The 13429-nt window shown below is 31.4% G+C and overlaps 1 non-coding gene across 1 annotated transcript; it reads left to right on the forward strand.

Annotated features, from left to right (window-relative positions):
* The first annotated feature begins 407 nt into the window (after positions 1–407).
* Trnar-ucu (transfer RNA arginine (anticodon UCU)) lies at positions 408–480 on the forward strand. The gene has a single exon. It is a non-coding gene; the product is annotated as a tRNA-Arg (tRNA).
* Positions 481–13429: the final 12949 nt, after the last annotated feature.

Genomic DNA, 13429 nt, shown 5'->3' on the forward strand with positions numbered 1-13429 from the left:
AATTATTATTAAATTGTCTCTAATTCCTATGATATTCTTATATTATAAAAAGGAAAACATTATTTAACAAATAAATTGAGTTTTTACGAATTTTCTCTGGCCTGTTTTATTTAATTATATAGCTAGCACCATCTGTACGCGACAGTCTTAAGCCATATGACCATACGATTAGATTTCTCGTCAATATAATACAGGTTCCTATCATATTTATTATAATTATTAATGTTATGGGTCAAGCAACAATTTAACATTACTATTTTGAGGGAGAATATTTGTAGGGATTGCTTTATTTGTTTTTAGGGCTTTAATAGGAAAAATACGTCACATTCGTTTATTCCGATAAAGTAAAAAATCACCGAGATGACTTCTATAGCATATGCTCACTATTTTGGAAAAGGCGGACGTACGTCCCTGTAGCGCAGAGGATAGCGCGTTGGACTTCTAATCCAAAGGTCGTGGGTTCGATCCCCACCAGGGATGCAGTGCAAAATTACTTTTTTATTTTATTTATTTTTTCAAATTTATATTAAAGACAAGATCGTGATTTCATAACACTATTTAATTTAAATTATTTTTTTATGGAATATTTACTAACATTAATAATAATTTACAATATCTAATTTCTTAAGCATGTTGGTGTGTGTGTTTACTCGTTGAGCCGGATTTGCGGTTAATTAAGAAACCATCAAGCAGCAGGAGAGCAGGATTTAAGAGCTAAACCGGGTGGTTTTTCAGGCAATTCCGAGGCGATCGTCGTCGTAAATTAAAAGAAGAAGAGCAAAGCACAGGTTTATATATTAAGTTATGGTCTGGCATCATTGCAGTGCAGTGGGAATAGTTTTCAAAGATATCAGGAATTCTTTTAAGATTAAGTGCGAAGGTCCTAAAATCTAGAGATAGTCTGGAACTGAAGTTTTCGTCTGGTGAATCTAATAAAATTATTAATTATCAATACATAGCCAAAATAATGAGCTTAGGTCAGTTGGTACAGTTAAAGATTTAGGTGTTCTTTTCGATGCCAAGCTACTTTTTTTTACCACAAATTTTGGATGTTATTAACAGTAGTATGCGTAGTCTTGGATTTATCACTAGAAATAGTGTAGATCTTCACACTGTTTGACGTTACTTTAATTGCTCTTTGGTTCGTTTGTTTTTTGTAAAAATAAAATATAACAAAATTAATTTAAAAAATTCTTAAATTATACATAAACCTACATATATGACGAAGTAATACACATTCTTCTTCCATTTCACACATATTTAAAAAATATTTTATATGACGAGCGAAATATTTAAATTTTGAAGATCATATAATTTGTGCTGAGTAATTATTTTTTCGGGTTGCCTATAGACTAAGTACGCTTTGCTCTATTTTTATGATCGAAAAACATCAAAAAATAGAGCCGCAGAAGCAGTAAAAAACAGAGAACTCTCTCAGAGAAAGGCTGCCCTACAATTTAAAGTTCCAGTTGGGACAATAAAAAAAAATTAAAAATAGACACACAAAATTAATAGGTGGTCAGCCGATTTGAAAATTGAAGAAGATGCATTTACTTCACATATTTGCACTCTCTCTTATTATGTTATTAGTACATAGTTCCATATTATATTTGGAACTATGACCAAACGAATCTAAGTGACGATCCGGGTCAAATATATCGAGAGGGTCTTAAATACTAGCAAATCTTCGGTGTCCATTATGTTTTGCGGTAACGCTGCTGGCGACGTGCTTCCTCCCTACGTTGTATATAAATCAGACAAGCTATGGTCAACCTGGATAGAGAATGGTCCAGATAATTCGCGATATAACAGATCCAAGAGCGGTTGGTTTGATTCGTTGTGTTTTGAAGACTGGTTTATTTCTCTGGTTCCACCCAAATTAAAAAAGATTCCTGGCAAAAAAGTGATTATAGGCGATAACTTATCCTCCCATATTTCACCCACAGTTATTCAGAATTGCGAACGAGAAAATATTTCATTTTTGTGTCTTCCTGCCAACTCCACCCATTTAACGCAACCCCTAGACGTAGCCTATTTTCATCCCATGAAGGTAGCTTGGCGGAAAATTCTACTCGATTTCAAGATCCACAACATCAATACTGGCTCCATGCTCAAAAGCATTTTTTCTCAACTCCTTAAAAAGCTAGTGGAGGCTGTTAGTAAACAGGGTGGAAAAAATCTTGAAAACGGCTTCCGAAAATGCGGAATTTTCCCACTCGACAAACAACAAGTGTTAGAGAGAATTCCAAGTTACAACAGAAATCAGCAGAATCCCGTCGAAATAGCAGCAAGGGTAAGTGATGTGGTTATTAATTTTTTGGAAAAAAATAGAGAAATAAACTCTGAACCAAAACAAAAACGCAGACGGAGGTAACTGCTGGAAAAAGTATCAGCTCGGATGATCTTCAAAATCGCAAAATAGCAGAAAGCACACAATCCAATCCAAGAAAGCAGAAACAAATGAAAATAAAAAAAGGAAAAAACAAACACAAATAACAATAAGAAAAATAACATACAGACACTGAATTCAAGGGAAAATATAGATGAGATGACTTTGGAGGCTGCTGAAGAAGAAATTGATAATTTTCTTGCAGAAATAAATAATATGCCTGAACCGATTGAAGTTGTAAATGCTAATGAGCCTGGAACCAGCGGCTTATCGAAAATCGAAAAAAAGAAGAAAACAAAATATGAATCGGATTCAGACACAAGTATTTCTAGTTCCAGTTTAGTTTACAAGGATAATTCGTCAGAAAATGAAGATTTTTTTTCTATCGGTGACTACGTAATTGTTACCGAATCCAATTCTCTAGATTCTTTTCCTGGCAAATTTAATGGGTATGCCAAGGACATTCGGTTTGGCTGGGTTTTAGAAATGGTCCATGTTAAAAAAAATATTTGGAAGTGGCCTGAACAGCCCTTACGAAATTCCTACCATGTGGCATATTTTGATGTCTGTGGAGATCCATTTATCATAGACAGGGATAATTTTATGTTTAAAACTTTGTTTAAATAAAGAAATTTGTTGGCTTTCATATTTTTTTTATTTTTTTTGCCATAATTATGTTTTACCAAACATACCTTCTCTGACAATCTAAAAAAATCAAATTATATTTGTTAAATGAGTCAAATATATCCATCCGAATGGGTGTATTTGCCCCAATCTTTAAAACTAACCTAAATAAGCATAAAATATTGTATGGAACAAAGTCACCCGATTCTTGAGGGCGACATTGCACACCTACTTTTTATTTATTTTTTTTTTTGAAATAGGACTTAGTTACATAGCTAGATATTTTAGATATTTCAATTAAATGCATTAAGACTCAAATAAAACTAATAAAAATTTTTGCATTTTTTGTGATTTAGACAAAATTTAGACAAACTTTAAAACTGGATCAAAGTCACCCGACTTTACGGTACTATGATTGTCATATTGATGAATACATTAAAGCTATACAGAGAGGATTCTTAAGATATCTTGCTTATAGAGCTGATGTTAATATTTTTCGCAATTATTACATCGAATATAATGCTATCGGTATGCAGTTCAATATCCCTAATCTTGAAATCAGGCGGCATCATTCTAATGTTTTAACATTTTATAAGATTTTGAATGATTTATATTATTGTCCTAATATCTTGGAAGCAATTCCTTTTAACACCTGGCAAAGAAGGGTTTAACTCGTCTATGTTTCGTTTACCTTTTTATTTATTCCTTGATCTATCCGTCATCGAGAAAACACCACACAAAAACTAACAAAGTAATAAGTTCGCCAGAAATAGTCCATACTTGCAGTGGAGTCATAGGTTAAGTTAAAATAAAAATCCTGCAGTCTCATTTTACCTTTGCCTGAATATTGAAAATGGGTACCTACAATGATTTATTTTTATATTTAGTGACTTTTTTACGTAAAATGAAGGAATTCGGCAAAAAAAATTCTACCTTTTTATTAAAAACATGTCTTTTTGGGGATAATTTAAAGTCTAACCTGCCCAATGAGTAATTTCAATGGCCGCGGTACCTTAACCGTGCAAAGGTAGCATAATCATTAGTTTCTTAATTAGAGGCTTCTATAAAGGGTTGAATCAGAAATAGCTGTCTCTATTTAATTTAATTACAGTTTTATTTTTTACTAAATTTCAATAATTTAGTGGAGGATGACCGAAACTATTTTAGTTACCCTTTGACATATTAACTCCACTGCAAGTATGGACTACTTCTTCAATTTTATTTTTAAGTTAAAAAGCTTAAATTTTTAGAGAGATTAAGACCCTATAGAGTTTTATACTAAAATTGTTTTAATCTTTTAGGATTTAAGGATTTTAATGTATTTAGTATTTAATTGGGGTGATTGAAAAATTAAATGAATTTTTTCTTAATAAAATCATAAATTTATAACTGAGTGATCCTTTATTTAAGATTATAGGATAAAGTTACCTTAGGGATAACAGCGTATTTTTTTTTAAAGTTCAAATCGAAAAAAAAGATTACGACCTCGATGTTGAATTAAAATTACATTTTGGTGTAGCAGCTAAAAATTTGGGTCTGTTTGACCTTTAAAATTTTAAATGATCTAAGTTTAAACCGGTAACTCTTAAGGGTCTACACTGAAAATCAAAATGTGGTAATTTTACAGCAAATTTAGTAGATCATATGTTGCCAAAAAAAGAAGTGGTAAACTTATTTTAGTACTGTAAATTTAAAATATCTGTAAAAATGTGAATTTCTTGTTTTGTAATTTTACTGCGGTCTTATGTAAAATGTAAGCAACAATTATAGTAATTTTTAAGCAATATTACTAATGATTTACTGTAGTCTTGTACTTTTACAATGGTTTTAATGCAAATTCAACGATTATATCAGTAAAAATCCTGTAAAAAAGGTTAAGCATTTTTCAGAGACCCTATAAATTTACTATAATATTTTTGGTTAAAAAAAGCTGGTATGTTTTCTGTGTTTTTATTTTATATTTAGATTTGGTATATTTTTGCTGTAATATTTCTTAAATAAAATTCGTTTAAAAATTGTGAGATTATCTCAAACTAAAAGCTTTTATGAAGAAATAAAAACATATTTCCTTATACATTTATTTAAACATATCTTAACATAACAAATGTATTTTGTAGTGAAACAAAGGATAAAAGATAAACTTAATGGAATTAACCTTAAAATATTAGGATTTATTAAGCTATAAACATTTAACATGCTTACATGCATGAAAAACAATATGGGCCCCTTATTGTGTTTGCTTTTTGAACTACATGTTTTGTTAAAGTTTGTTAATGTTTAAAAACTTAATTTCACTAAGTTTATTTTTAATGGTACATATACTAAACGAATGTAAACAAAACAACGAAATACAAATTTTAATATAATTCCAAAACTTATGCGATTCCATATTTCTTGACTTTCAGGTTTGATGTTCTTAAAAAAAAAAAAAACCGTAAGCTATTAAAAAATTATATATTTACAGACTGTACTTACGTCAAATTGATAACAAAAGGTCGACAAATCTTCTTTAAAGTAATGTGCCAGTATCCTCAGTGACTGCAGAACGATTTCGTTCTGATCTTCGTCAAAAATTGTAAACCTCTTATACTATATCAAAATAGAGCTTAGTAAAGGCCATTCTTTTTTAATACTCCCAATTGTAGGCGGATCAGTATTTGTTAGGAAATCTCTTTGTTTGTTTGTTCTAACAAATCTTTAAACTTGGTGTGGTCCAATACTATTAATAATTACTTTCGAATTACTATAGCATCATTTTCTATTAGTGGTTTCCACGTTAATGCAGAGCACCCAGCATTTCTATTAACGAGTTTCTTTTTGTAAATTTTTTTTGCAGGGACGTTTGGTCTAATAAAATAACCTATTCTCTTGGTACCTCTATTCATATACCAATTTCGATCTTGCATTTGGCTTACTAAGATGCAAGCTGCCTAACATTCGAATTTACAGGTACCTGTGATGTTATAATAATGTAAGCAGGGAATTTTAACCGTATTTCAATCAGTTTTACGGGCTTCTGTAATTTTCGTGACGTTCTGTTAGAGTGCCGGGTTTTTTAACCATATGGATTAATTTTTATGCAAAATGACTATATCGACAGTAAAAAAGCTGTGATTTTCCTAAATCTAGTATTATTTAGGTTAATTTAATAAATATAGTAAATTCACATTCTGACATGGTAAAATTGCTTTAATTATAACAGTTAATACTGCTGTAAGATTGGCGGATACATTTAGAGTATATATTAGGCCCCATTCTTTTAACTTTATTCATATAAACCCACTTTTAAAACTAAATGTTGACGGAATCCCTGTTATTTAAATTACTTCTTCATTTTATTTTAAACATTTACATGTATTTCTCCTTCAATTCCCTGAATTGTAAAATATGATTTTTTTATCGTTTTCTTATGGCTTATGGTTATTCATCATATTTAATATAAGTGCAATTAATAAATGGCATTATTCAATTTAAAAAAAAGCATGTGAAGTGAACTCATTAATAAATAAATTTAATGAATAAATATCCATCATAGTACGCCAGTGTCTTCAAAAGATTAAAAGTCCATCATTGTCCACCTGACCACCAGTGCCATATTCGTCTTCTTATATATAGGTACCGCCATTACAGGCAGTCTACTTCTCGACACAGTACGACTTCCGAGTACTCATCTCCGATATTGTTGAAATAGAATTTACATTAGTGATGCTGACCATCTTCGTGTCGTCCGTGCATGTACAGCATTTTTCTGCGGAATTTTTATTGTCCGGAAAAAAAACCCGCAATACTCAGACCGATAGTTTATAAATTAAAAAAAAAAAAATAGCGGCCACCTAAGTACTCGGTAATCATTAAACACATGCAACAAAAATATTGACGATGTCCTCGCAATATGGCAGTATTGCTTATTGATGGCAGATTAAATTGAGTTCTCCTAATGGTTTAATATACAACATTTTAACAAAACGCGACGTACGGAAATCTTATCGGGGAAATCTCTCGCCGGTTTGCTTCCCCCTTGTCGTAATTTTGATCCGATCAAACTCCTTCTTCTTTTTAAAACACGGCCGAACATAAGTCGTCTTCTATCTTCGTTCCGAATCGTGGGATCTTTCAAGGAATCGCCAATAGACCAAGCTCCTTTGCATTTTGTTTTCTTTATCTGCAACTATTCCGCTCTTCTGCTGATGCGTGTATTCTTTGTAGGAACAAATAATTTTTTATGCGATTATGCTGATGCATAAAATGAAACCAATATTAATTTATTTTGAAAATCGTGCATTCCTAGTTATATGCAAAAAATAGTAGTAGATAATTATAACCCACTAATGACCCCATTGTTTCATTATATGAATCATCTCTCACAATTATAAAATTTGTCGTAGGTAGTGTCACTATAGTTCTCTTCATCTTTATTGAAGTTCAATGTTCTATTACTATCCGAATCATCTTATAATGACTCAATAATTTGACCTACTTAAGAAATCATTCCATTAACATCCTTTAAGTCTTTTGCCACCACTTCTAGTAGAGTGCGCTAAGGCATAAAATGCAGTAATAAATAACTCTTCATAGGGACTTGGGATAAAAAACCATTATGATTATATGAATCAATGGCATGATTTAATAATCGTTCTTTAAAATAGTTTAGCGCAAAAATAACAGAAAAATGTGTGTATCTACAGAAAAGTAATATTTTATTATTATTTCATAAAGGAATACTTGGCTGTAAATGGGAATATCTGAACAAAATTCCTACTTGATTTTTTGCTCGATTTTTGATTTGCTTTGATGTTACCGTAATTTTTTTTTTAGACCAGGAGTTAACGAAGCATCATTGGTTCTAGCTTATCCAAAGGACATATGTTTGGAAGATATATAACCGTTTTTTTAAAAGTGAAAAGCATACTCAAAAAACCAGTTTAATTGAACTTTTTATATGTATTCTTCAAACGGTTTAAATGGACGCTTGTTTTAATGTTTTTTTCAAATATAAAAGGTATCAGAAAAAAAGATTATTGAGGGAGTTATTTTTCTTAAAAATTTGAACGAAAGGCTTATAACTCCAAAATCAGTCAAAATTCGTATATATTTTCCTGAAATAATTTGACTGGACATATAGCACATTTTTATCATCACATAGCATTTTTTCAAATATGTACAAAATACAGAAAAAGAAAGTTGATTTTTAAGAAAAGTATTATTATTTATCATTATTTACCAAAAAATTCACAAAGTGCCTAAAACTCAATTATTATTCAGAATTAAATTTTGAAAATTCACACGTTTCAGCGTTTTCGGACAAATATATTAACGAGAAAAAAATGTCAACAATCCACAAACAATTTCTTCAATTAAAGGGAACTTTAAAAGACTGGAAAAAAGTTTAAAATTACCTCAATTTCCTGGAATATTTTTATAATAATTTTAAATATCTAAAAAATATAAATAATTATAGAATATATAAACATTTCTTTAAATTCCTAGACCACATAAAATATGACTGCTGCTTTACAAAGACACTAAAGTGTTCCTATAATCCTGGAAAAATTACTTTAAATCATTTCGAGGGGCCTTAAAATGACTTACAAAGCCTGGAAGGAATTGATTTTTTATTAATTTCTTTGATGTTGCCGACACTTTTTTAGAGATAACGAACCTTCTTTAACGACCATCAGAAGTAAATTTAACACTTTTGACTGAAACAGAGGCTAAAGAATGAGATTTTCTGAATTGAATAATCTAATCCAAAAGCCTGGAATAAGCTGTAGCCTTGATACCTTTAACTGAAACAGGACTAACCATCGCATGTTTACGTGGAATCAACGTTCGTTCTTTATAAATCCTTATGACTACACCAAACACCTCGAAGCTTGCCAATTCCTTCAATGTTATCGACATTTTTTGGAGGTATCAAATCATCTTTAACGACCATCAGAAGTAAATTTAACATTTTTGACTGAAACAGAACTAACCTCCTTGATTCCAGAGGCCAAACAATGATATTTCCTGAATTGAATCCTAATGCCGCTTACTAGTTCAGCACAAACCTCGATTCTTATCAATTTCTTTAATGTTCCTTTCATGTTACCGTCACATGTTTTCGAGCTAACGAACCTTTGTTAATCATGGGTAAATCAAGAAAACTAACTTCCAAAGAATTTATAAGGTGACTTCAACAGTATTCTTGATACCTTGGACTGAGACAGGACCGTGCTTCACTCTAGAGGCCAAAGAGAATATTTAATTTTGAATATCGCACTTTCAAGTGGAGTCAACGTTTGTTAGCCATAAATCCTAATAACTGCAATAAATACCTTGATTTTTGTTAGTTCCTTTGATGTTGCCGACACTTTTTTAGAGATAACGAACCTTCTTTAACGACCATTAGAAGTAAATGAAATACTTTTCACTGAAACAGAACTAACCTCCTTGATTCCAGAGGCCAAACAATGATATTTCCTGAATTGAATCCTTATGCCACTTACTACCCAAGTAACATTTTCTCAAGCAGTTGGTTTTTAAAGTTGCCTTTTAGCCGCACCAAGGTTATGCAATAGTCATTGGCTTGCTTGATGGAACTATTTAGGTTAAATTTTGTGCTAATAGGAACTAGGAACCTTAAGTAAATTAAAAATCTAATTAGTTCTAGTCAAGTGTCAACAATAACGTTGTTATGGCCATAAACGAGGGCTTGATGGTTTTGAGATAATAAGGTTTTGGAGAGGTTATATTTCAGCATTAATTTGGCAATCAAAATTCCATTATAAAACGATTTTAGCATTAAAATTACCTATTCAGAACCATATGGCCTTGAATCAATCGCCTAACTATTTGGCACTTTATACGGCCTATTCCGGAAAATATAGCATTTTTTTAACACCTAAAGGACTTGCATATGGATAATAAGATAACTTTATTAACCAACTAGTCACAATAAAACACAGTTTGCGGACGGTCGCGACTATTAAATTCTACGTCATTTATTCTTAGAATACAGGGATGTCTTGGCACAAAATAAGAAGTGGTAATTTTAAAAGAAAAGTGAAGCGAAATTTCCAACGAATTACAACTGGTCAGGTAAATATGACAAATAAAATATTGACAATTTTGGTAGATTATAACGTAAAAAAAATTGTTTGCAATAGATACACCGGAAGAAGATAATTCTCGTAATTTAACTGATGGCGGTCTTGGCATTGAACCTGATCCTCTAGAATCAGATATTCACGATGCCAGTACCAGTGACTTAACAGAAAAACTGGCTTCAGAACAACCAAGTTCATCGATGGATTGGAATGAAGATGATAAAATTGATGACTTTAAGAAATTTGGTTTTAGTCAAGATTTAAAAGATTGGGCACTGAAATATAACATTAGACACGTTGCCATGAAAAATTTTAAATAAAAATACAGAGGTCAAGTTTCCGAAGGACCCTAGAACCTCTGGCTACTCCATGTAAAAAAATTTACGGGATATTGCGGGAGGTCAATATTGACAAATCGACTGCTGACATATCGTTCCCCGTTCTATAGTTTGGACCACTTTAAATGGCATTTTCTAAAAAAAAATATTGCTTAGGTTAAAGTTTGATCCAATATGTTTTCCAGTACCTAATCAACTTAATTCAATCTAAAATACTATTACAAAGACAAAAATGTAGTGTTAATACAAGGATTAAAGTAGGTATGATTGCTCACAGTAACCAAAAACATACCAAAATATGAAGTCCAATACTATACAATTTTTAAGTTTTAAATATTTAAAAATCTGCTTTTTATATGTATTATATTTTTGTATTTATTAAATTTACTAATAAAAAAAATCCAAAATTTATAAAGAATATAAATCTAAACATAAATTACCTTTATTGTTGAAGCTTTTTTTTTAACTTTAAAAAGTCAAAACCCATTAAAAAAGAGTAAAATTAAATAAAAAATATAATTTGTTATGACTAGTGTTGTGAACGTTCACGACTTATTCGTGACGTTTATCCGCAACAGCACGAATAAGCATGAATCCGAACGTTACTCAAAAATTTAAACGATCCCATAGCGTTAGCGTTAATATTAAGTATAAACGGTCCTTTAGCAACAAGTCATGGCAACACCGGATCGCCTCGCATTAGGTTGGTTGTCGTCGATTGTTGGCAGCAAATAACATCTGACAGTGTTGACTTTCGGGGATTCACATCGTATTAAATTATTGGAAATACATACAATCTTACAATCATTATATTTCTTCAATTTTTTTGGGGTGCTAATATACTTTGAATTGAAATATTGCATGGGTGTGTTAAAAGAAAAATGATTTGATACTCATAACCTCTAAACTTGCAACAATCTGTATTTATCTTTATCAAAATCGCTTTGCCTATCTTTATTATATGAACTAAAATGAACTTACCTTTTTATGTACCTAAATACAGCCCTGTATACAATTTGAACGATAAAAAAATCAGACTTTTATTTTCACAGTAACTGGAACCACCAAAACCAAACGCAAACTGAATTGCAATAAAGAAGACTCAAGAAATCCCGCGTAGTAATAAATAATGCCAATAGATCCTACTAAATGCCTAAACGCCATTTATTGAAATTCGCCCAGACTTTGCCAGCTAATTGGTTCTTAAAAGTGGCCTATAAGTCCTGGAAGATGCTAGTTAGCCCTGTTTTAGCTTTTTTTAAAACCCACTGGCATTTTTTTAAGCCTTTTGTCCTACGACATAGCTTTTGATACTTACTTAAGTTATTATAGCAGCTTAAAAGCATACCCTGCTAGGCGTCCATTTTGAAGAAAAAATGTGATTCTTCCATTTTTATAAGCTATTCAAATACAGGCAAAAATAATGTAATATGTAAATAATTTAGATAATATATAAAGACACTGGAGCATTTAAGTACATATTATCACTAAAGCATCTCAGAAATAAAAATATATTAATTTTTTATTTTTTTATTGGCACTGAATAATGTTTAATTTGTAAGATATCAAAGGCGCGCGTGTTTTACAGTTAAATTACACCCAACTTTTTCAAGAAACTGGTGTGCGCAATGAAAATCGGTCATCTATTCCAGTATTATATATTTTTTCCTAAAATAAAGTCATACTTACTGGAAATGTCGCCATTGCTTTTTATTTTGGCGTTGTCTTATTTTTACCCTGGCTGTATCAAATTTAAAACTAAATGGCAAAATTTTAATACTTCAATATGTATTTGAAATGCCAAAAGCCGGCGAACAGGCCAAACTATATAACCACCTAAAAGTCTAAAAGGACTTTGCTAAAGGGTTTTAAACAGGTAGGCGTAAAAGCTTTCAGGTTCTACACAGGTTACTCTTAGGCATCTTCGGGTTTGATAAAGGTTATTTCTATTAGCTATATAGGTTCTGTGATATGCGATCTGGTTTCAAATTAGCCAGGGCCTATTGGCAACGACAACCTCTTTAGGGCTGGGCCTTTTTTTACTACAGGAGGTTATGCGGGCTAATAAATAACGTTGTTTGTGCTTAATGGCATAATCCATAATTTTTCTTAAACAGGTTCTAGGAGTTATTTATAACCTTTTTAGAACCTAAATTGTTACTTGGGTAGTTCACTACAAACCTCGATTTTTATCAATTTCTTTGATGTTCCGTTCATGTTACCGTCACATGTTACCGAGCTAATGAACCTTTGTTGGTCATAGGTAAATCAAGAAAAATAACTTTCAAAGAATTTATAAGGTGACTTCAACAGTATTTTTGATACCTTTGACTGAGACAGGACCATGCTTCACTCTAGAGGCCAAAGAGAAGATTTAATTTTGAACATCGCACTTTCAAGTGGAGTCAACGTTTGTTAGGCATAAATCCTAATAACTGCAACAAATACCTTGATTTTTGTTAGTTCCTTTGATGTTGCCGACACTATTTTAGAGATAATGAACCTTTTTTAATGACCATCAGAAGTAAATTTAACACTTTTGACTGAAACAGAACTAACCTCCTTGATTCCAGAGGGCAAAGAATGAGATTTCTGAACTGAATAATCTAATTCAAAAGCCTGGAATAAGTTTTTCAATAGCTTGAAATACCTGGAAATGAAAAATGGAGTTTAAATCTCTGGGACACAATACATGTGGAGTGACAGTAAATTCACAAATAAATTAGAAGGACTTCAGCTGCGCTTTAATACCTTTGACTGAGATAGGACTCTTCTTCACTCTAGAGGCAAAAGAGAAGATTTAATTTTGAACATCGCACTTTCAAGTGGAGTTAACGTTTGTTAGACATAAATCCTACCAACTGCAACAAATATCTTGATTTTTGTTAGTTCCTTTGATGTTGCCGACACTTTTTTAGACTTGTAGCTAAAGAACGTTCATAGTTAGTAAACCGAGGAAAATGTCTTCGATAAACTTATTGGGTGACTCG

The sequence above is a fragment of the Anthonomus grandis genome, chromosome 4 (assembly GCF_022605725.1).
Source record: "Anthonomus grandis grandis chromosome 4, icAntGran1.3, whole genome shotgun sequence".
NCBI lineage: Eukaryota > Metazoa > Arthropoda > Insecta > Coleoptera > Curculionidae > Anthonomus > Anthonomus grandis.